At 41.3% G+C, this 21,540-nt stretch overlaps 1 long non-coding RNA gene across 1 annotated transcript in view; it reads right to left on the reverse strand.

Moving 5' to 3' along the window:
- Positions 1 to 21,540, reverse strand: part of LOC115093268 — a 42,267-nt gene that overhangs the window by 10,293 nt on the left and 10,434 nt on the right. The window contains exon 2 of the long non-coding RNA XR_003857260.1: positions 16,790 to 16,916. This is a non-coding gene — a long non-coding RNA (uncharacterized LOC115093268). The remainder of the gene's footprint in view (positions 1 to 16,789; positions 16,917 to 21,540) is intronic.

Here is a 21,540-nt window from a genome sequence, read left to right on the forward strand (position 1 = left end):
GAAAAGAAACACTGAGAGGGGACATGAAAGAAGTTTATAAAATCACGAGTGGGTTGGAATGGATAAATAAAATATGGTTATTTACTCTTTCTAATAATACTAAAATAAGATATCACTCCATGAAATTAACAACCAGCATATTTAAAATAAATCATAGAAAGTACTATTTTTTACTCAGCACACAATCAAATTGTAGAATTTGTTGCCAGAAGACATGGTCAAGGAAACTAACATAGCGGGCTTAGGACAAGTTCCTGGAGGACAAGTCCATAAAATATTAATAGCCAGGAAGACTAAAGAAAGCTATTGTTATCCAAGGGAGCAAGTAACCAGAAATAGATCTACTTCCTGGGATCTGTTGGGTACTTGTGACCAGGGCTGGTTGCTGTTGAGACAGGATGCTGGGCTGGATGGACCTTTGTCTGATCTGATATGACATATCTTACACTCTTAAGCCAGGTCATCATGGGACAAATATGGTTACAGATTCCAAATCTGTTATTGAAAAATGCATGCCCTAGTATCTACACCAAAGGTTTGTGTTTGCATATTCAGCTCATATAGAAAACTCCTAAAATTCAAACAGCTTGTCTTTAATGGGATTTCTTTTCCTCATAGAAAATACTGAGGAACTGGCATTTCGGATGCAATCTTACAAAACCTCAGTCTTCCGAGGACTGAGTTTCAGTTTATTATAATTCAGTCATTCAGAAATTATTTTTAAGCATCCTTGCCATATCTTGATCTCGATCCCCCTCAAAGTCATAGTAAACCTGTATATTATCTGCATATATTTGGCACTGCATCCCCTGCTTATAGATCAATCTAGGTAGATATTAAATAGTAACAGGGAAGAAAACTGAGCGCTGAGGTACCCCAAATTGCAGGATCCATGCCCAGAATAGAAAATTGCCTTTCTTTACTATGCATGATCTGTGTGTAAGAAACAATGCCAAGTCTGCCTGTGATATTGAGGACCCTAAGGTGACCTAATAAAAAGGAAAACAAACAAAGGTGAGGATTTCTCTTCCTTCTATTCTAACTATAAAAAAGTCATACTGCTCCGTTCCCCTCCTGATCCCCAAAATATACAAAATAACATGTAGCTCTGCTCTGCCCTTGCGATATGCATCCTGATACTAAAATAAAATAGGTGCTGTTCTGCTTCTCCTTGCAATCTCTTTTCCTGTCCCCAAAATAGATAAAATAGGTGCCACCCAGCTCCCCAACCTGATTCAAAAATAGACCCAGTACATGCTGCTCCAATCCCCCCTTCCAATCTCCCCTTTTATCCTCAAATAGACCCAATAGGTGGTTCCTTGATCCCACTCCTGATCTCCTTCTTGATCCCCAAAATATACCAAATAGTATGTATCCCTGATCCTCTTTCCCAACCAGCCTCCAAGCAAAAAACAGGCAAGCCCCAAGGCTTCCCTCTTGATTCTATCCAGGCATACATCCTTCAGACATGACATCCAGCATTGCTCTTCAGGTTGTCAGAGCAATGCTGAACCCAAGCTGTAAAGATGTAAATCTCTGTCTTTTGGGCTTAGTTTAGGAAAACCTGAAGCATTTTGGAGAGATGTGGAGTAGGGAGTGAGACATTGACAGGCATTAAGAATTGTTTTTATACAATGCCTTTCTGATCATATAAGCAAGCTCATAATCCCTAATTTGAAAAGGGTAAATCTTCAAAGCTCAGATTCAAAGCTCTCAGTTATAAAAGCATTATATTTAGAAATCACACAAGCAATGTAGGAAAATGCATGTGTTCGTGTGTATGCCAATGTCAAGAATGCTTTTCTATTCAAGGCACTGATATGTTGGAACTTAGATTGAGGTTTCTGCTTGGAGAGCAAACTGGAACCTAATAATTTTCTGTTTTACAACACCAAATCTTTCTTCACACCAAATCTCTTTTTTGAAAAGACTTTAAATAAAAACAAACAATGGAACTTAGTGTACAGAATACAAGAACAATGATCTACTCCCTTTCTATAGAGACTACTAAGCTACATTGGTGATTATTACCTCGAAGGAAAAACAGGCCATTTCCTGCACAAGAAAAATACTAGAAATTTTCTGCTGCAATAAAGCATTCATCAACTTGATTTACATTAGGTTGTGAACAAACTTTTCATTAGAAGTTAAAACCTAATTATCAGCTTATCATTATGAGGTGTGAAGATAAACAGTATGCCACCAAGCTTTTATTATGGTTATTAGGGCTTTTAGGATTTTAAACCACTCAACTGGCAGAACTCAATTCACATTATTTTAAAACATTCTTCCACATACAAATTATTTGCTACAAAGGTAGATTAGTGTTTCTCAAATGTGGATTTATTTAAAATCTAGTAAAATGTCTTTCTTCCCTATAATGAACCTTCTTTCTCTTTCACCATGAAGAAGAATGAAAGCCTGTGGGAGCACTTACCGGCTTCTATTTTTGTTATTGAAAAACATTTTTTTTTTTTCAAATATTCTTGTAGTACTTATCAAGACTCCTGGAAGCAAATTTGTATACCGTCCACACTGGAGCTCTGAAACATGAGGCAGAGATGCATCTGCATATCCCTAAGGAATAGGGATATGCAGATGCAAATTTTTCATTTCAGTTTGTTCATTAGTTTCATAAGTCACCTCCATTTGTTTCATTGATTTCAAGCAAAAAACATTTTAATTATTTGTTTCATTTGTTTCCCATTAACGTCAATGGGGGAAGGATGTGCATTCATTTACCACAAATTAGGCAATTTCAACGAAATTGCCTAATTCGTCTTGGTTTGGGAAAAATTTGTTTTTCGGGTTAGCGCGGGGGGAGGGGCACATTTATTTAAAAAAAAAAACCCCAAACCCAACTCAACCCTTCAAATGTACTTAATTACAACACCAACCCCCCCCCCCAACCATCCTGATCCCCCCCAAGACTTACTGAAAGCCCTGGTGATCCAGCGGGAGTCCCAGGAGTGATCTTCCACTCTCGGGCCGTTGGGTCTGCCAGGAATCAAAATGGCGCTGGTGGCCCTTTGCCCTTACCATGTGACAGGGGCTACTGGTGCCATTGGTCGGCCCCTGTCACATGGTAGGAGCAATGGATGGCCGGCGTACAAGAAACTGTAACATTGTCATTGAAACATCTGTGCAGCCATTCATTCATTTCTAGAGTGTGACCTTCTCTGCCTTGGCCTTTAACTTTGACTAGAAAGACTGAGGAAAATACCACCTGCGCACCTATCTGCTTCACTCTCTCTCTCTCCCAGACTATAAAGTGAAGTCACTTTTGATTAGGCATATACAGACTCAAAAAAATTCATTTTGGTTCATTTATTCATTTTGTGGGTTACAATCATTCATTAGGTTTGTTTCAAATGAAAAAGAAATTAATTTGTTCTTTTTATTTGTTCACTTGTTAACCAATATAGTCAACGGGGGAAGCAATGCAGACTATTGTGAGTTTCCAAACTGGAATTGTCTAATCACTTCTAATGAAACTGGTAGGTGTATATCATCAGAAGGGTGAAGGCCTGCCAACATGTCAAGACTATGACAATGTGGCACCAAAAGTGGCATGAAAAACCTAATGACCTGCAATGAGCAAAAAAGTACTAGCAGTGGCAGGAGTTCTCCGAAGCACCATCAGATGAGCAAAACAGCAGCAAGATTGACCAGATCACCCCCAGGCTGCAAAAGTGGAGCAAAGGACACCAACAACAGTGACATGAACCCCCAAGGCTGTACAAGAGGGATAAAGTGGCATCAGGTGTGGCATAAAGTACACAAGGCACCATGAAGGAGAAAAAGGCAAAGAAAGAGGTGGAAAATTCCCCAAAGCATTGATAGAGGATCAAAGCTAATGAAAGAGAGGCATGAAGATGCTAAAGCATCATGAGAGGTGCAAAGCAGCTTCTTAGAGTGGCAAGAATACCCCAAGGCTCCAAATGAGGGACAAAGGGCACCAAACAAATTTGTAGAAAGCCCTAGGTAGAGAGAAACCACAGGAATTCCCTTGGAGGAGGCTTGATGTAACATAGTAATGACAGCAGAAAAGGACCAAATGGTCCATCCAGTCTGCCCAACAAGCTTCTTATGGTAATATCTACTATGCCATGTAAGTCACCCACAGGTTTCTCTTAAGGTTAGTCCGTGCAGTTACCCCAATCCTTATGATAAGGATAGGAATATTTACAAACACACACCAACACCAAGCAATTGTCAAACCCATAAAAAATTACTGCTAGCAGCATTTTTATTGGGCAAGGAGCTCTCCTGAAAATTTAAGCAATCCTGATTGGCTTTGCTTTTGGACTTAGCCATAGAAACAGTCCTCTACTTTTTCCCTTAAGTCTGCATATCAGTCCCGCAAGACTGTAAAAGTCAAGGCTCGTGTTGGTTGCCATCTGAATCCAATTCTCCTTCCCCCACCCCACTGTCTAAGCAGAGAATGATGTTGCAATTGCATCAAAACTATCAAGGGTTGATGGTAGTAATCCCCATGCTTCTTCTAAGAGTAGTAACTGTCGCACAAGCGGGATACCCCCATGCACTCTTTTCTTCATTTCTGTCCTCTAACCTTTAGGGATCCACAGTGAATTATTTCACTGTTTTGTCTTCACCACCTCCTCCAAAAGGGCATTTTAGGTATCCATCACCCTCTCCGTGAAGAAATATTGGTTCTGAGTCTTCAAGTTTGTGCATCATTAAAACCTTTCAAGTATCTGAAGGTCTGTATCATATCTCCCCTGTACCTCCTCTCCTCCAGGGTATACATATTTAGGTCCTTCAGCCTCTCCTCATAAGTCATTTGATGGAGACCCTACAACTTTTTGGTCACCCTTCTCTGGACCACCTCCACCCTGTATCCATTTTGAGATACGGTCTCCAGAATTGAACACAGTACTCCAGGTGAGGCATCACCAAGGACCTGTACAAAGGGATTATCATCTCCTTTTTCTTACTGGTTATTCCTCTCTATGCAGCCCAGCATTCTTCTGGCTTTAGCTATCACCTTGTCACATTGCTTTGCTGTCTTCAGATCACTAAACATCCCAAGGTCTCTCTCATGGTCCATGCACAACAGTCCTTCACCCCCATCTCAACAGCTCTTTTGGATTACCGCACCCCAGATGCATGATTCTGCACTTCTTGGCATTGAATCCCAGCTGCCAAATATTCTATCAATTTTCAAGCTTTCTTAAATCACATTTCATTCTCTCTACTCTTTCCGGTGATTCCACTCTGTTGCAGATCTTAATATCATCCTCAAATAGACAGACTTTATTTTCTATCCCAACCACAATGTCACTCACAAAGATATTAAACAGAACCAGTCCCAACATCTGTCCTTGTTGCACTCCACTTAACACTGTTCTCTCTTCACACTAGGTTCTCCATCAATTCCTCTACCCCTGCCAAAGCTGCCAATCCTGCCATTCCCTCTTTTTCCTTTTCCTGACATGATGAAATTTATTGAAATGCACTCTCTACTGAGGGTTTGGTTACTACAAAGGAATTTATTTATTGATACTAAAAATGTAACCTCACTCACAGTACAGAGAACAGAGTAAGGCAAGGCAAGAATGGAATCAGAAGGCCTGGAGGCCATGAGGAAGTACAAGAAAAGACCTTTGAAGGCCACAAGGCAGTAGTAGCTAGAGCAAGGAGCTGAGTAGAACTCGATGCCGAATCACTGAGACAGGGGCTAGGCAGAGTTAAATAATGCTGTAGTCTGGGTGTGGTGCTGGCAGGTGAGAAGGGGCTTGGCCAGCCAGGGACTGGCTTCCCTACTATCTTGTCACATTGCTTCTCTGCTTTCAGTTCGGCAGACACTATCACCCTAAGGTCCCTCGCTTGGTCCATGCACATTAGTTTTTTGCCCCTCATTGTATACAGCTCTTTTTACAGATGCATGACTCTTGGCATTAAATCCGAGCTGCCAAATCTTCAACCACTCTTCAAGAACTCTTAAATCATTTTTCTTTCTCTCTGCTCCTTCAAGCATGTCTACTCTGTTGCAGGTCTTAGTATTATCTGCAAAAAGACATACTTTTCTTTCTAACCCCTCCACTATGTCACTCATGAAGTTCTCTATGTGGTTTATTTGCCAACTTGTCCTATCCCAGCTCTGACAAACTATGAGGACACACAGGCAAGAGTTAGTTGCTATAGTTACCAGTTGCTTTTTGCTCAGCAGTACACTGCCATAAACTTCAATGGGCCATAGACTTGAATGGGAAACATAAATGAATGAGTCAAACATTTTTGTCTTGTTCGTGGGACCTCTCCATTCTTTTTGGGGAACCAAAAATAAAACAAAACAAGACTCATTTATCATGATTTAGCCATTTGTTTAAAAAAAAAATGCACATCCCTACTTTTGAAACATTGACAGTATCTGACATTTGTGCCCAGATGCACTGGCTTCAGTACATTGGCTATAATCCTGGAGTGTTTCCAGTAACGATATAGGAAATTTCATATCTTTTTTATGGACCAAGATCTCTATCTCCTAAGCATAGAAGTTAGACTTTCTAGCTTTTTACTTCCATCTGTAATTGGAACATTCCAAAGAATACAGCATGTATCCTTGGAAATGTATACCTCTAAAGTACACATAGGGCCTCATTTTCTAAAGTATCGCAGGCCTGCAATACTTTAGGTAATGAAGGGCGAGGGGCCGAAACATGGGGCGGGCCTGCGCTAGCCGGCAGTGATCGCACCATCGCGGTGCGATCACTGCCGGTTTCGCACCCAATAGCGCCACCATAGAAGGTGCAGCTATTGGGCGCGAACTCGGACGTGAAAAGGGCCTTAACTTTTCGTCGCCTGTGGCATCTTCGCGGAGTCGGCCCCAGTGACGCCCCAACTCCTCCTCTTCCGAGGCCGACTCCGCCCCTATTTTGGTATCGCACGCGATAAGGGACTTTTCGCGTGCAAAACATCCCTTATCGCGTGCGATCCAGATGGAAATTGAGGCCCATAGCTGTCAGTTTTATATATACTTTATTGCATTACATATTTTTTCATTTCTATCAGGAGCTTATATGCTAGAAAACTGTCTCACATACTCAGACAAAGATGTTTTCTATAATAATATAATAATAATATAGACAATATTTTTAGGCCTCTTCACATACACACACGCACTTATATGTTATAAGTCAGAAACCTGTTGGGAGGAGGAATATGTAATTATAATAGCTTCTGACTGAGCTGCATAAGAATGTCTATGCCTAACAGAAAATATTTGAAAGACTGTCACAAAAGGGGTTATTTTCAAACACTTATTGTGTGCGATAAGCCGCTATCGCACGTGAAAAGTCCCTTTTCGTGTGCGATAGCATGTTGGGGGCGGAGTTGGGGCAGCAAGGGGAGGAGTCGGGGTGGCAAGGAGGCGGACTCGGCGGTGTCTTTGCTGGCGGCGATAAGGTAAGCAACGTTATCATCGCCAGTAGCGCACCCAATAGCACCTCCTTTCACAGCGGTGCTATTGGGTGCGAACGCCGGCAGCGAAAATACCGCCGTGGTGCGAAGGCTGCCAGCTTTCGCAGGCCCATCCCCCCTTCGCCCCTCCACCCCCCATTTTCGCTGTTTTCACCATTCTGCGATAGAATGGTGAATCCAGGCCAAAGAGAGCTATACCTAAATGGACAATTATAAACTCAGCACATCAGCAAGGAGATGTCTAGACAAGGCCAAGCATAAAGGAGAACTCAGGAAAGTACTGTTGACCATTTCTAAACAGATCATAATGAAATAACTAATGCTGGCCAAATAAGCCTCAATGTGAATTCTAACCAATCAAGATATGACAACAAATCAGCCATATCCAATCAGGTGTCTGTGCCTTGCGCACTAAATTGTAGGTGCCCATCAACTAGGCACCAGCCACTCAGGAGCCAGACATTGCTCATGATGCCAGGGTAAGACTACCTTGATTTGGACATACAAAATCACCAGTGCAGGAGCACCAGAAAGAAGATCACAACTGGCAACAGGAAGTGCTGAGAGCAGAAGACGTTAGGAGAGAGGGTCAGTGACAGCACCAAGACATTCCTTTCTAAAGAATTCAAATGGCCACTCACCTCTAAGCAGCTCAGCTTTAGGTGATATAAATCCTAGATCGTGGTAAATATTTCTGTTGCGGGGTATCTAACCAGCCATATAGGTTATGCAATGAAGCATTTGGGGCCTGTATAATAACTTTGGTGACTCCTTGTTTTGTCATCATTTTTGTACCCACTAAAAATGGAGCCTAGGGATTGGGAGGTACTTGTCCCCTGGGGGCCCAAACTTACATCATGACATGTTGTTTATGTTTGGATTCCTGAGAGACTGAGACCTGACAATTGCCATTGCTGGTGCTCAGACATTCAAAGTCAGAGCAGAAATGACTTCTTCCAATGAATGGTGACCTTGGTTTGCAAAGCATATGTCCATAGATAAGAAGCCTTGTACTGCTACCCTGAACATGAGTTTGTAGGGACTTGAAGACATTTAAATACAATCCATGATTAAAGTGGTTATCAGATGTATTTATTAATAAAGGAAGTGCTCAGCTGAGAGCAGAATATGGATATGCAACTGGAAAATGTGTTGGTTTTCACATTCAATTTTTTGGTTTGTTTTATTAGGATTTTTTGTATTCATTTCCATTTAGCATGCACTAAATCAAAAATAGTGAAGGCTATAAACAAAAAACAAATGCACATCCCTAGAGCAGAACCAGATTAGCTAAAATCTGAGGACAAGGGAACAAGAGAATTTTGAAGAAGACAATTGTGAGATGGTGATTTAAAGCATGAATATACAGTTATAGTTTATAAATCTGTTGAAAAAGATTTAAAAGCAAGTTTTCAAGGCTACATAGCAGCATGTTGGACTTGTACAAATTGCCTTCCTTTTGCTGAATCTGTGTGGGAAGCTGAGTTTCCTTTGACTTTTGATTTTCAGTTGGCTAAAAATTAGAAGCTTCTTTGTCTTAGTGCCAGGTATGAGCATACATGGCATAGTTTCATGGCCACGCTTCTTGGTGGACATTAGCAGCTAAGTAATACCCAGTAGTCTCCTTCCATCAATTTCCAAATGTATATGATATTATCAAGGGGCACAGATGCCGTGAATATGGGATAATGAGGGATAATGACTACTAATCTTACTCTGATCGCTTAAAAAATAGTGAGGTATTATATTTTGCTGCAGCTTCTGTGTATATGTGAGTGCAAGAAGGAACTACATGAATGATGATACATAAAATTATATGGTATGGTGAAAGTGTATAGACAGATACAGGACACATTTTTTAAAACTGTTACATTTATTTTTAAATATATTTTCTATATATTTTTTACTTTTAGTGATATTTCTTAGAATGAATATCACATTACAAGGTAGACGTTGAATTTAAAAAATGTTTCCTATACAGTACTCTCTATGGTTATTGTCATAGCAACTGAATTGTAATGAATTAGCTTATATCAGGCTATAAATGACTTGATAAATACATTAGAAACACAATATATATGGCACACTCTGTATGCCACTTTAGAAACTTAAAAAAATCAAACTCCTTTGTAAACCCAATATTAAAACTAAGCAATTTTATTTGAAAATTAATTTTAGTAATATCAACAAACTTTCACAAATTAAGTATGCTTAAAGGAGCAAAAACAAAGGAGAAATATATCTTAAATTTGTAAAGTATTTTTGTGGTTTGAGAAAAAAAACAAATGTTATTTGTTTTGTATTTATTTTACATATTTATTACTCTCTTTCCCAGTTTAAAAAATCTAAATTTTCAATTGCGCTAAAAATACAAAATATTTATTTCAAAGTAAACCTAAATGCTTATTAATCAAAGTACCTAAGTGCTTTCCTTAATTGTCAAATATATTTTTAACAAAACAATATCTTGCAAAATCTAGTCACCAAATTATTGCTTTACCCATACAATACTATTAGTTGACTATCTAATTTATTTATTTATTTATTTATTTAAAAGCTTTTCTATACCAGTATTAGTGGGTACATCATATCGGTTTACAGAGAACTTAATGTAATGGTAATACATAGAACAAGGAGGAGAGAACTGGGATGCAACGGGGGGAACAAAATAACAAGAAGAGAAGAAGCAAGGAGGGGGGTAGCAAAGAAATACATGGAGCAGGGAGGAGAGGATTGGGGTGCAACGGGGTGGAACAAGATAACGCGATGTAATGTACATGATAACAAGAGATAATATGCAATATACAGAAGAGAAGTGATAGGAAGGGAGGGTAACAGATTAAGGGGGAGACTGCTGAGGAGGGTAGGAAAAAAGGGGAAGAGGGGCAGGGAGGGCAAAGAGGGACAGGGGGAAGTGAGGAGAAGAAAGGGGGCGGAAGGGGCTAGGGAGGAGGGGAAGAGAGGAGAAGGAACAAAACTGGGGGGGAGGTAAAGGAGGGGGGAAGGATAACTAGGGGGGCAGGGGGAAGGGAGGAGTAAGGGGGATAGGAGGGGTACTATTCAGGGTATATACTGTATAGTGCGTGCATTTATAAATAAAGACATAATTTCTTTCTTGCGAAAAAAGATAAATTACCTTAATTTTCTGAAATTAAACTAAGGTTTCACTATTGATATAAAACAGATTGTTCACTGAAGTAATATAATTTTTCATTGTCAAAAAACTTTTCATTATAATATGGCCTGGGGGAATACACTTCTCCTAATTGTTTTGCTCATTGTAAAACTGAGAAATTGCCAATATTTTCAGAAAATGTTGACATATGTTCTCTTTCTCAACACATCATGTACTTACAAGGAACCTCAATATGAGGTGGATTTTCAAAGAGTTACGCGCGTATATTACGCGTGTAACCCCGAAAACCCGCTCCTGTGCGCACCGAGCCTATTTTGCATAGGCTTGGTGACGCACACAAGCCCCGGGATGCGCATATGTCCCAGGGCTTGCAAAAGGGGGCGGGGCGTGGGCGGGGTCGGAGCCTCCAGGCACAGCAGCCATTTGCCGCTGTGCCCGGGATCACGGGCCGGCCAGCGCCGGCGCACGCAACTACACCTGCCTAGAGGCAGGCACAACTTTGCGAACAAAGGTGAGGGAGGTTTAGCTAGGGCTGGGGGGGTCGGGTTAGGGAGGGGAAGGTGGGGGGTTGGAAGGAAAATTTCCTCCAAGGCCGCTCCGATTTCGATTTCGGTGCAACCTCGGAGGGAACACGGAAAGCCATCGGATCTCCCCTAGGGCTTGGTGCATGCAAGTGTGCACCCCCTTGTGCGTGCTGACGCCGGATTTTATACCATGCACGTGGCTGCGCACGCATGTTATAAAATTGGGCGTAGATTTGTGCGCGCTGGTTGCGTGTACAAATCTACGCCCACTCCTAAGTTTTAAAATCTGGCCCTATGTGTAATAAACCTGCCTGTGTTCAAGAAATGCAGACGTAGTGAGGGTCTGATGTTTCAAAGATTCTCCCCATAGGCACAGAACAGTAGAAGTCTCGTAACACATCAGCAGATACATCACTTAATGCCAGTGAAGACCAACAGCAATATAAAATACTCAATTAGGGCCCAGTTCAAACCTCAGCTGCACATTGAGCAGTCAAGTTTCAAAAGGATTCTCTATGAGTAAATGGGTGTTTTCCACTCATCATCCTCATGTATCCATATGAGTTTATATGCTCTCCACAGATCTAACTTAATGAAGATGGTAGCTCCTTGAAGCTGGTCAAACAATTCTGATATTAGTGGCAGGGGTATTTATTTTTAATGGTGATGACATTTAAACCCTGATAATCAATAAATGGATGTAATGAACCATCCTTCTTGCCCACGAAAAAGAACTCAACCACAGCAGGAGAGGAAGATGGTTGAACCTGCTCTTAAGATTCTCTTATATTCTGGCATAGCACTGCTCTCTGGAATGGACAAAGGATAGATTCTACCACAGGGTGACATCGTACCCGGTTAACTCGATTGCACAGTCATAGAACCAATGAGAGAGAGGCGTCTCATCCTGTCTTTTACTAAAAACATCCACAAAAGAGACATAAGACGTAAGTAAACCTGAAAGTGTAGAGAGTTCTGCTGTGCCAAACAGCCTGGAAGGACACATGGGAAGTAGATATGTTTGAAGGCAGTCAGCACTCCAAGAGAGGATCCCTCCATTTTCACAATCCTTGACTGGGCTATGATATTGTAGCCAGGGTAAGCTGAGTAACATGGGCTTGATGAACGTTCAGAGCATGAATAATGAGATGTGTTCTTCATGTAAAAGTCATACTTTTAGAAATATAGGTTCTGTGATATAGCGAATAGTGCCGGGCAATAGTTCCCCTGTTAGCGATGCAAACCAAGCTGTTCAGCAGTACTAGTAGTATCTGGAACTCCTTCACCAGAGCTTCATCAATGAAGTTGCCAGCCATGCCAAAATCTAAAAAAACCTCCAAGAAGAATCTTTTATGTCTGGAGTTTAACTAAACAATCAAAATAATTCTTTGTAGGGGAGTAGAGTGGGCATTGCCTAGGGTAGTTTCCCCCCATCAACCATAGGCATTAGTATTTCCCGACCTCTCAGGACACAAGGCAGCATAATGGCCCTTGCCAACACAGTATAGGCACAGGTTGAGCAATCATTGATGTTTCTCCTCTTCCAAGAGTTTGGCACAAGCCAGCTCCTCTGAGGCTGGCTGTGATGAAGGCCAGGCAGAGGACAACAATATTCTCTAAAACTTGGGAGCCAGGTGGCCACAGAGCTAGGGATATAAAGTTATCCAGTTTGGTAGGGACATCCCAACCTGCCAGCTCATCCTTGATTCAGTATGACACATCTTGCCAAAACATAGCCACCTGCACTTCATCATTCCAGGAGAGCTCTGAGGGCAGGGTGTGGAATTGTACCACATACTGTCCTACTGTCATAGACCCATGTCTCAGGCAGAGCAATGCAGAAACTGCAGAAGAGATTTGAACAGGTTCATCAAAGAGCTTCCTGAACCGAGTCAGAAATGTTTGAAGATCAGAAAGACTGGGGCTGTTTCTTTCTCATAAAGGGAAGGCCCATACCAGGGCCTGGCCTGACAGTAGGAAAATTATAAATGCTACTTTAGTTCATTCTGATGTGAAGCTGGCTGGCTAAAGCTCAAAATGGATCAAGCTTTGATTAACAAAATCCCTGCAGGTCTTAGGATAGCTATCATACTGGGGTGGTAATGCAGGGGTGATCTGCGAGAAGCGGGAGCAATGACTGATCATGGGACTGATAGAGGTGGCATAACCATTATTGGAATGGCTGCAGCTTGTTCAATCACAGAGACAAATCTTGCAGGATACCAAAAATGTGGTCTTGGTTCTTCTGTTGCTGCTGAACCATCCAAGAGAGACCCCGCAGAAAGTCCGGCAAGGGAAGGTAAACCTCGTCCATGGCCTGAGCAAACTGTCATGCACTAAATTGTGAACTCATAGCATCTGGCAGTAAGGACCAAGGCACCAGAACAGAATCAGGAGGTAGAAGCATGGTCAGACAGGCAGGGTTGTGCCACATCAGGAGGCAACCCAAAAAACATGAAGGTAGGCGGTCCAAGAAGCCGTCAGGAAGAAAACCAAGATTAGACGCCACAGTCTTTTTCAAAGGTTTACTGAAGTGGAGACATATGTATTTTAAAAGCCCGACTCTGGCCGAGTTTCGCCGTTAACAAACGGCTGCCTCAGGGGCTCAATTTGATTAGGACTCAAGTTGAAACGAGTGTAATCTGGACAATTATGATCCGCTATGAGATTGATCCTTCCTTTTTTATATGAAAAACATAATCTTGTTGATGTGATGTATCTCTTGGATTCCCACTCTGGCATCACATCTATCAAACTCTGCGGTAACACCAACTTCTACTTGCGTTCCAATGCTCGTCTCCACTCTGCCTAGCAAATTGCTAGGCAAATTGCTAGGCAGAGTGGAGACGAGCATTGGAACGTGGGGAGTGTTGCGTTCGTGCCTGCTCTTGCCCTTGCTCCACCCTCTCTACCTCTGACGCGACTCCCTTCGGGTCTGATGGACAGTTGCTGCCGTGGCTTCTCCTCGCCATTTCTTCCTGGAGTCCCCGGGCTGGCCTGACATTGTGGATCCCCCATGTCCCCCATAGTGACATCATCCGCTTCCAACATAAAAGGTCTTTGCTTACGCTTACGAATGGAGCTTGCAAGGGATTGATTGCGGGGATCATCTCGACCCGCTTCATTCTCCGCTGCTCTGCCTCCTCGAACTTACCAGGGGTACCCGCTCCTCGGGGGCCCCATTCTCTCTTCTTCTTTTCAGATTGCTAAAACGGGATCCGGTACTCGCTCCTCGAGGGCCTATGTTCCTGAATGCTCAGAAGACTCCCTATTGCCTGGAAGTGATCGCAGACGTGAACATTGTGAGTTTCTATTCCAGTTGAATATAGGAACAGGTACTCGCTCCTCGAAGGCCCATGTTTCTAGAACTCTGAAGATTCTCTTCTGTCTAAGATGCTATCACAGGTACGGCGATCTTGATTTATTATTACAGAATGCAGATAGGAACTGGTACTCGCTCTTCGAGGGCCCATGTTCCTAAAACCCTCCGAAGACTCTCTTCTATTTCAGAAACTATTTCATAGACAGATATTGTGAGTTCTTATTTCAGTTTGCATATAGGAACCAGTACTCGCCCAGAGGCTCCTGTTCCTGAATATACAAACTATTCTCTATTGTCTAGAAACCATTACAGAGATAGATAACTGTGAGTTACCATCACTCTCTTAGAGCTGTCCCTGGAACCAGGTGCTCGGCGCTCCTCAAGGGCCTAAGTCTCTCCAGCTACTGAGCCTTCTTATTAATCTATGTGAGTGTATCATCTACTTCTGGTTATGTATCCAGCATACCCTGTCTACTCACTATCTATGAGTCTCTCTCTACAGCTCAGCAAACCCGGAAATAGCAGTTCCAGGATCTGAGGGACTTCAGCCCTGCCGGGAACATCAGCACACTACTGCCACTTCTTGTGGTTCTACTACCTGTCTAATAAAGAACTATCTGTGTCTGTCTCCATACTCCAGCCTAGTCGGTGTTCCCTCACATGATATCCTCCTGAGGGCGCTGTCATCTGCCATCGGCCCAAGGATTCACCATTCTACATTAGAGTACTCATCTCTCACAGTTCAAGAGCTGAGTACAACAAACTGCTACCTTGCAGTCTAACCCTCAACTGTTGCTAACATCTCCTTCCTCAGGAATTGTATCATAACTAATTGCTACTTCCTAGCAGGAACCATACAGATGGCCATCACCTCCATTGGGGGGAACTCTCATATATCAGGTTGCCACTCTGTGCGGAGATCCATAACAGATACTAACTCCTCCCCTCTGGAAGAACAGATCTTATATGGTTGCTGACCTCTCCCCTCTGGGGAGCAACTCCATAACAGTTTGCCAACAGATTGCTAACCCTAGCAGAGTCGCTAACAGATTGCTAGCTCCTCCCCTCTGGGGGAGCAAAGCTCAACATGATTGCTAACTCCTCCCCTTTGGAGGAGCAAACCCTAACAGACTGCTAATTCCTAGCAGCTCCTACAACAGATTGCTACTCCGCAGTCTAACCTATAACAGATTGCTAACTCCGAGCAGCAACTCTAACAGGGGGGCAGGGGTAGGTTTTCAGGGGTTGCGCGCGTAATTTGAAAATCTACCCCATTATTTGTGAATGTTTGATCTGTACGCCACTTAGGGCTTTGTGTGTGTAAGCGGGTTATAAATAAATAGATAGATAGATAGATAGATAGATAGATAGATAAATAAATAAAATAAAACTACTGAGTTGATGAGTGCCCTAGACATAGCTTCAGGATACATTACAGAATCTGTACATCGGGAACCATGCTGGCCTCAGGACTTTGAGGTATGGGATGCTGACCATTGTGCAGCACCTCGCAGTCAATAGTGTGTTACATTAGCTAACTCCGGGTGCTCCACAGAGCAGTCCTAAAGTTAGCCAGATAAACTTAGCCAACTATCTCTAAGATAGCTGGTTATATTTAATATTATGGCTGCACCACTGAATATTCCTCCAAAATTGGCCAGGTAAGTTTACCTGGCTAACTTTTCAAGCTAAGAAAAAAAGGAAACCCTGAACAGCAGTAAAAAGACATTACCACTTCCTCCAAAAAATGAATATTTTATCTTTAGGTCGAAAAAGAATGTATTACTTTATTACTTTATTACTACTTCTCAATACTATTGAGAAGTAGTTTGGAGAACATTGAGCAGTCCATTCACACATTTTATAATTCTGACAACGTAAATATTAAATATAAAAAGCTATAATTAGCAAAAATTACATTCTATAATTTTTGACATCTTTAGGTTGAATAACCATTTTTTGAAACCGCAAATGATTGATTAGACCGGAAGACCTCATCAGCTGTTGAGGGACTTTGTCAGGCTTGCTGATGCGGTTATAAAAGTAATAAATTCTTTTTCGGCCTAAAGATAAAATATTCATTGTTTCTTGTTTGAGTTTTTTGGAGGAAGTGGTAATATCTCTTTACTGCTGTTCAGGGTTTCCTTTTTTTCTTTGATTTTTGATTTATTGATTGGGAACTTATAGGCTCTTTTTTCTTGATAACTTTTCAAGCTAGTCAGTAAATGAATATGGACCTCTATGTAGCATGTGTTGCTGCTAATGTAATTTTATGACTTATAAGAGAGCAGGATATAGAAAAAATATTTTCTTAAACAACTTTGTGAATTATGACTAATATATAAATGTCTTCAGATGACTAACCAGTTGTCTTTTGCTTTATTGCTTGGTGGTCAACTCCAAAACCAAGGATTTCTAAAAGCTTGCTTTGAAAATTCTTCCTTAATTGGCTGGATAGGCATGGAATGGTCCATGCACAAAGTTACATCTCCTGGAAGAAAGGCAAAACTTGTGATTGGCAACTTACATGCACACTTTTGAAAACATGAAACAGGCATTGTGGATACAGTTTTCAATTGGTTCTGTTCATATCTCTGCAAATGCTGTCAGCATGGATTCTGTGGAGCCGAAGCTTCATCTTGGTATCCTTTTGTACCAGAGTTCCTCAAGATTCATCACGCTCAGCTACTCTGTTTAACATACTTCTGTCCCATTTCTAAACTGTTATCAGGCCTTGAATTACATTACTCATATTATGCTTCACTATACGGTTTTTCTTTCCAATCAATTCAAATGCAACTAGCACATTAGACCTCATTTGACTTTACATTATTACTATCAAAACGTGGCTTTTTTTTTTTTTTACAATAAACTAAACCTAAATGTTTCCAAAACAGAAATTATCAGGTCACTGCCCTGCTCCTGATTTTTTTGTTTCAGTTTCAGTTGAGGGAATTTCTATACTTAGCGGTGATAAAGCAAAAAACCTGAGAGTGATTTTGGACACCAAAATTTAATTTAAATTACTCCTTAAATCTGTTGTTCAAAACTCTTTTTATAAATTGTAAATCCTGAGAAAAGTCAAACCCTATCTTGATGTTGCAGACTTTAGAATAATATTTTAGGCCTTAGTTTTGGTAAGCCTGGACTATTGTAATTCTGTTTATTTAGGATTACCTCATTATTCCTGCAAAGTCTTTCGAGTAAACAAAATTCTGCAATTCAAATTTTAACAGGGACTTCTCATTACAACCACATTACACCAGTTCTCCATGAATTACATTGGTTACAAATTGCATGAAGGATTCAATTTAAAATACTTGTAATGGAAGTGGACCCTTGTTGCTGAGGTGTGGTTGGCATTTCCTAGGAAGCAAACCCCCTAGGCCCACACTGTACCCTGAGGCAAAGCTGGTCAGAAGCATCACCTTTACCAACCCCTTGCTCTGCAGGTTGAGCCCTTGGGCTCCAGGAAGCCAGCAGGACATAGGCGAGAGTCTCTCAGGGTATAGCGTGGTAGAACATCCAGGGCCAGTAGCAGGCGGCAAGCAAGAGCAGTCAATGTCCAGGCAAGGGTCAGAAACAAAAGTGAGACAAGAGGGATTGACAAGGCAAGCAGGCTGGATGAGAAAAAAGCAATGATGGGTTAAGAAAGCAACAAGGAAGGCTATCTAACAAAGCCGTGGAGGCAACAAAATGGGGATTAGAAGCCAAGATGTCAAAAAATCCAATCCTTTATTGAAGACTTAAAATCTTAGAAACGCCCAACTTACACTACTACCTAAACCTCACCTCCAGTTACTAGGTGGCCCTCCTATAGAGATATAAATAGCTAACTACTACAAGTGCCTTGTAGATAGAATGAGAGAGAGAGAGAGAGAGAGAAAGACTATCTACAAGGCACTTGTAGTAGTTAGCTATTTATATCTCTATAGGAGGGCCACCTAGTAACTGAGTAACTGAGGTTTAGGTAGTAGTGTAAGGGTTAGGGGCCACTTTTACATGCAGAGTGGACTCTCTGGGTCCATCAAGCTAGTTTGAGAGAACATTGTACAAATCTCATCTTTGTGTGAGTTTCCTCACTCCTAAGGACATCAAATCTTCACAAAAGTGTACTGTTCTGTTCATACGTCTCACTCTGCATGTAAAGTGGCCCCTAACCCCTACACTACTACCTAAACCTCACCTCGCATTACTAGGTGGGCCTCTTATAGTAGCATAAATAGCTGCTTACTATGGTGCCACCCTCAGAGGCTCTCTCTTTCCCTCTCTCTCTCTCTCTCTCATTCTCTCTCTCTCTCACATATGTAGGTATTACTGAAAAGTTAACACAGTAATACATTTGCAAAGCACACATTGTAATTACCATAAAACACACCCCTTTTTCTACCACATGCAATATTTACAGCAATTTGATAAATCTACGCCTAAATGGCTTTTGAATATGGGCCTCATGGACTTTAGAAATGACAGGCTATAATATTTTTAAAATAAATAAAAATGCATCTTTGTGATATCCCTGCTCCAACTCCACCCTCCAGAATGCCTACTTCCATGCATGAAAGTGGGTTTTGTGCAGACATTTACACACACTAGCCCTTGGTTGATTTTCAAAGTACTACTTATATTCATAAAACAGGGTTTATGTGTGTAAGACATTTTGAAAATCAGATCTAAAGGGATTTTAGTGGCAAAGGTAAGGTGAAGACAGCTGTGAAAAAAACAGTAGTTAGGAACATACAGGCAGACTGAGTGGATCAAGTGGTCCTTAGCTGCAGACATCTATGTTTCTATGCAGCTGTCAAGATTATGGCCAGGACTTACAAATTCGATTAGAAGTTCCAATATTTTGGTCCAACTCTTGAATATATGGCAATTAAACAAAATGACAAATTGCATAGTTGATACTCTGTAATATTTATTTATTTATTTATTTATTTAAATGCTTTTAAAATATACCGACATTCATAGGACATATCATGCCGGTTCACAATCAACATTGTAAAGGAGGAAGAGGAAATTACAAATAACAGGGAGGGGGGAGGTGGAGCAGTGAAGGAAAAAGGAGAGGATGGGGGTCAGGTGACAGTAAGCGCAGAAGTTGCGGGAAGGAGAAAGGTAGTGAAGTGCTAGGGGAGAGAGAAATTGATAGGAACTGTGTTAAAAAAAAACTGAGAATAAAAAATTAACAAATTTACAAAATCAGGAATTCCCTAGGATGCATCAACGGATTAGAAGGGGGTTTAGGTCTGATTGGAGTCAGGGTATGCTTGTAAGAAAAGCCAGGTTTTGATGCCTTTTTTGAAGTTGGGTAAGGAAGGTTCAAGGCGGAGATACGTGGGAAGAGAATTCCAGAGGGAGGGGCCGGCTATGGTAAAGGCTCTCTCTCTGGTAGTGGAGTGGTGTGCTATTTTGAGGGGTGGGATGTGTACAGTGCCCGCCGTGGAGGCTCTGGATGGACGATTGGATGTACGGAAACGTGGTGTTTCCTTGAGCCATTCGTGGTCATTTTTGTGAAGCACGTTATGGAGTATTGTAAGGGTTTTGTATTTTATACGGAAAGGGATGGGGAGCCAATGCAGTTCTTTTAAAATGGGTGTGATGTGTTCTCTCTTACGAGTGTCTGTGATGATTCGTGCCATGGAGTTCTGCAAGATTTGTAGTGGTTTAATTGTGGCGTAGGGCAGGCCTAGGAGAAGTGAATTGCAGTAGTCTAATTTTGATAGGATTGTGGACTGCAATACAAGGCGAAAGTCTTGAAGGTGGAGGAGGGGTTTGAGCTTCTTGAGGATGTGGAGTTTATAGAAGCCGGTTTTTAGAAGGGATTTGATGTGTGGATGAAAATTAAGGTGTTTGTCTAATACAACACCTAGGTCTCTTATAGATGGCAGGATGGGGAGGGTTGTGGGGGTAGTTTTAGTAGAGGCCTGTGAGGTAACCTCGAGTTTGTTGGAAATGAGGATGATTTCAGTTTTTGCTGTGTTAAGAGCGAGTTGGAGGCTGTCTAAGAGAGAGTTAATGGAGGCAAGACAGGATTCCCAGAAGTTTAGAGTTTCTTGTAGGGTTTTTTGCATGGGGATGAGGATCTGTACATCATCCGCATACATGAAGAAATTGAGACCGAGGTTAGAAAGTAGATAGCAGAGGGGAAGAAGATATATGTTAAAGAGGGTGGAGGATAAGGAGGATCCTTGGGGGACACCCTGGAGGAGGGGTATGCGTGGGGACTCAGAGTTGTCAATGTTGACCAGGTATTCTCTATGGGTGAGATATGAGGTAAACCATGATAGTACAGTGCCAGAGATGCCGATTTCTGATAGCCGGGATAGGAGTATTTGGTGGTTGACAGTGTCGAAAGCAGCAGAGATATCTAGTATAGCGAGTAAGAATGAGGTTCCTTGGTCCATGCCTTGGTCCATTCCTTGGTCCATTCCTTGGTCCATTCCTTGGTCCATGCCTAATATGACAGTATGGGTAGACTTGAACTATGTACTCTGGTGGTAAATAGAGGGTTTAAATGTTTAAAGATGTTATTATATCAACACTCATAAGTAACAATATACATTTTTCAAAATAATTTTGAGCACAACCAAATTACTAAAATCTCAAAATTCACTGTTTTAGGCATCAGAACATTTACATTTCTCTGCATGTGTTGACACATAGAGTCTCACTAATACATATTAAATCAGCTGATCAGCTAGATTCATATGATTCCAAGGTTTATTGTTGGAGGCAAAAATGAATTTATTTATTTTTGTATTTATTTACTTATTTAGTTGCCCTCTTTATAGGAGGCTAGAGAGGCATTTTGAGGTTAAATACCAGGGGTAGATATTAAGAGCTGGCCATGTAAGCAGCTTATATATAGGGCCAGATTCATTGAGATTTTTCTCCCATTTTGTGTCTATGGGAAAACCCTTTAATGAATCAGGTACTCAGCCGGTTAGAACTTATCTGGATAAGTTAAGATGTATATTAAGTGGCACAGTGAGAGAGAGAGAGAGAGAAACAAAAGGCAGTACAAAATCAAGTGTTCCAATGATGCTATAATCCAAAATAATACAAAGTGAACACTCATGTATACATTTATTGTAATAATTAATATAGCAAAC

Source organism: Rhinatrema bivittatum, chromosome 6 (genome assembly GCF_901001135.1).
Source record: "Rhinatrema bivittatum chromosome 6, aRhiBiv1.1, whole genome shotgun sequence".
Lineage (NCBI taxonomy): Eukaryota > Metazoa > Chordata > Amphibia > Gymnophiona > Rhinatrematidae > Rhinatrema > Rhinatrema bivittatum.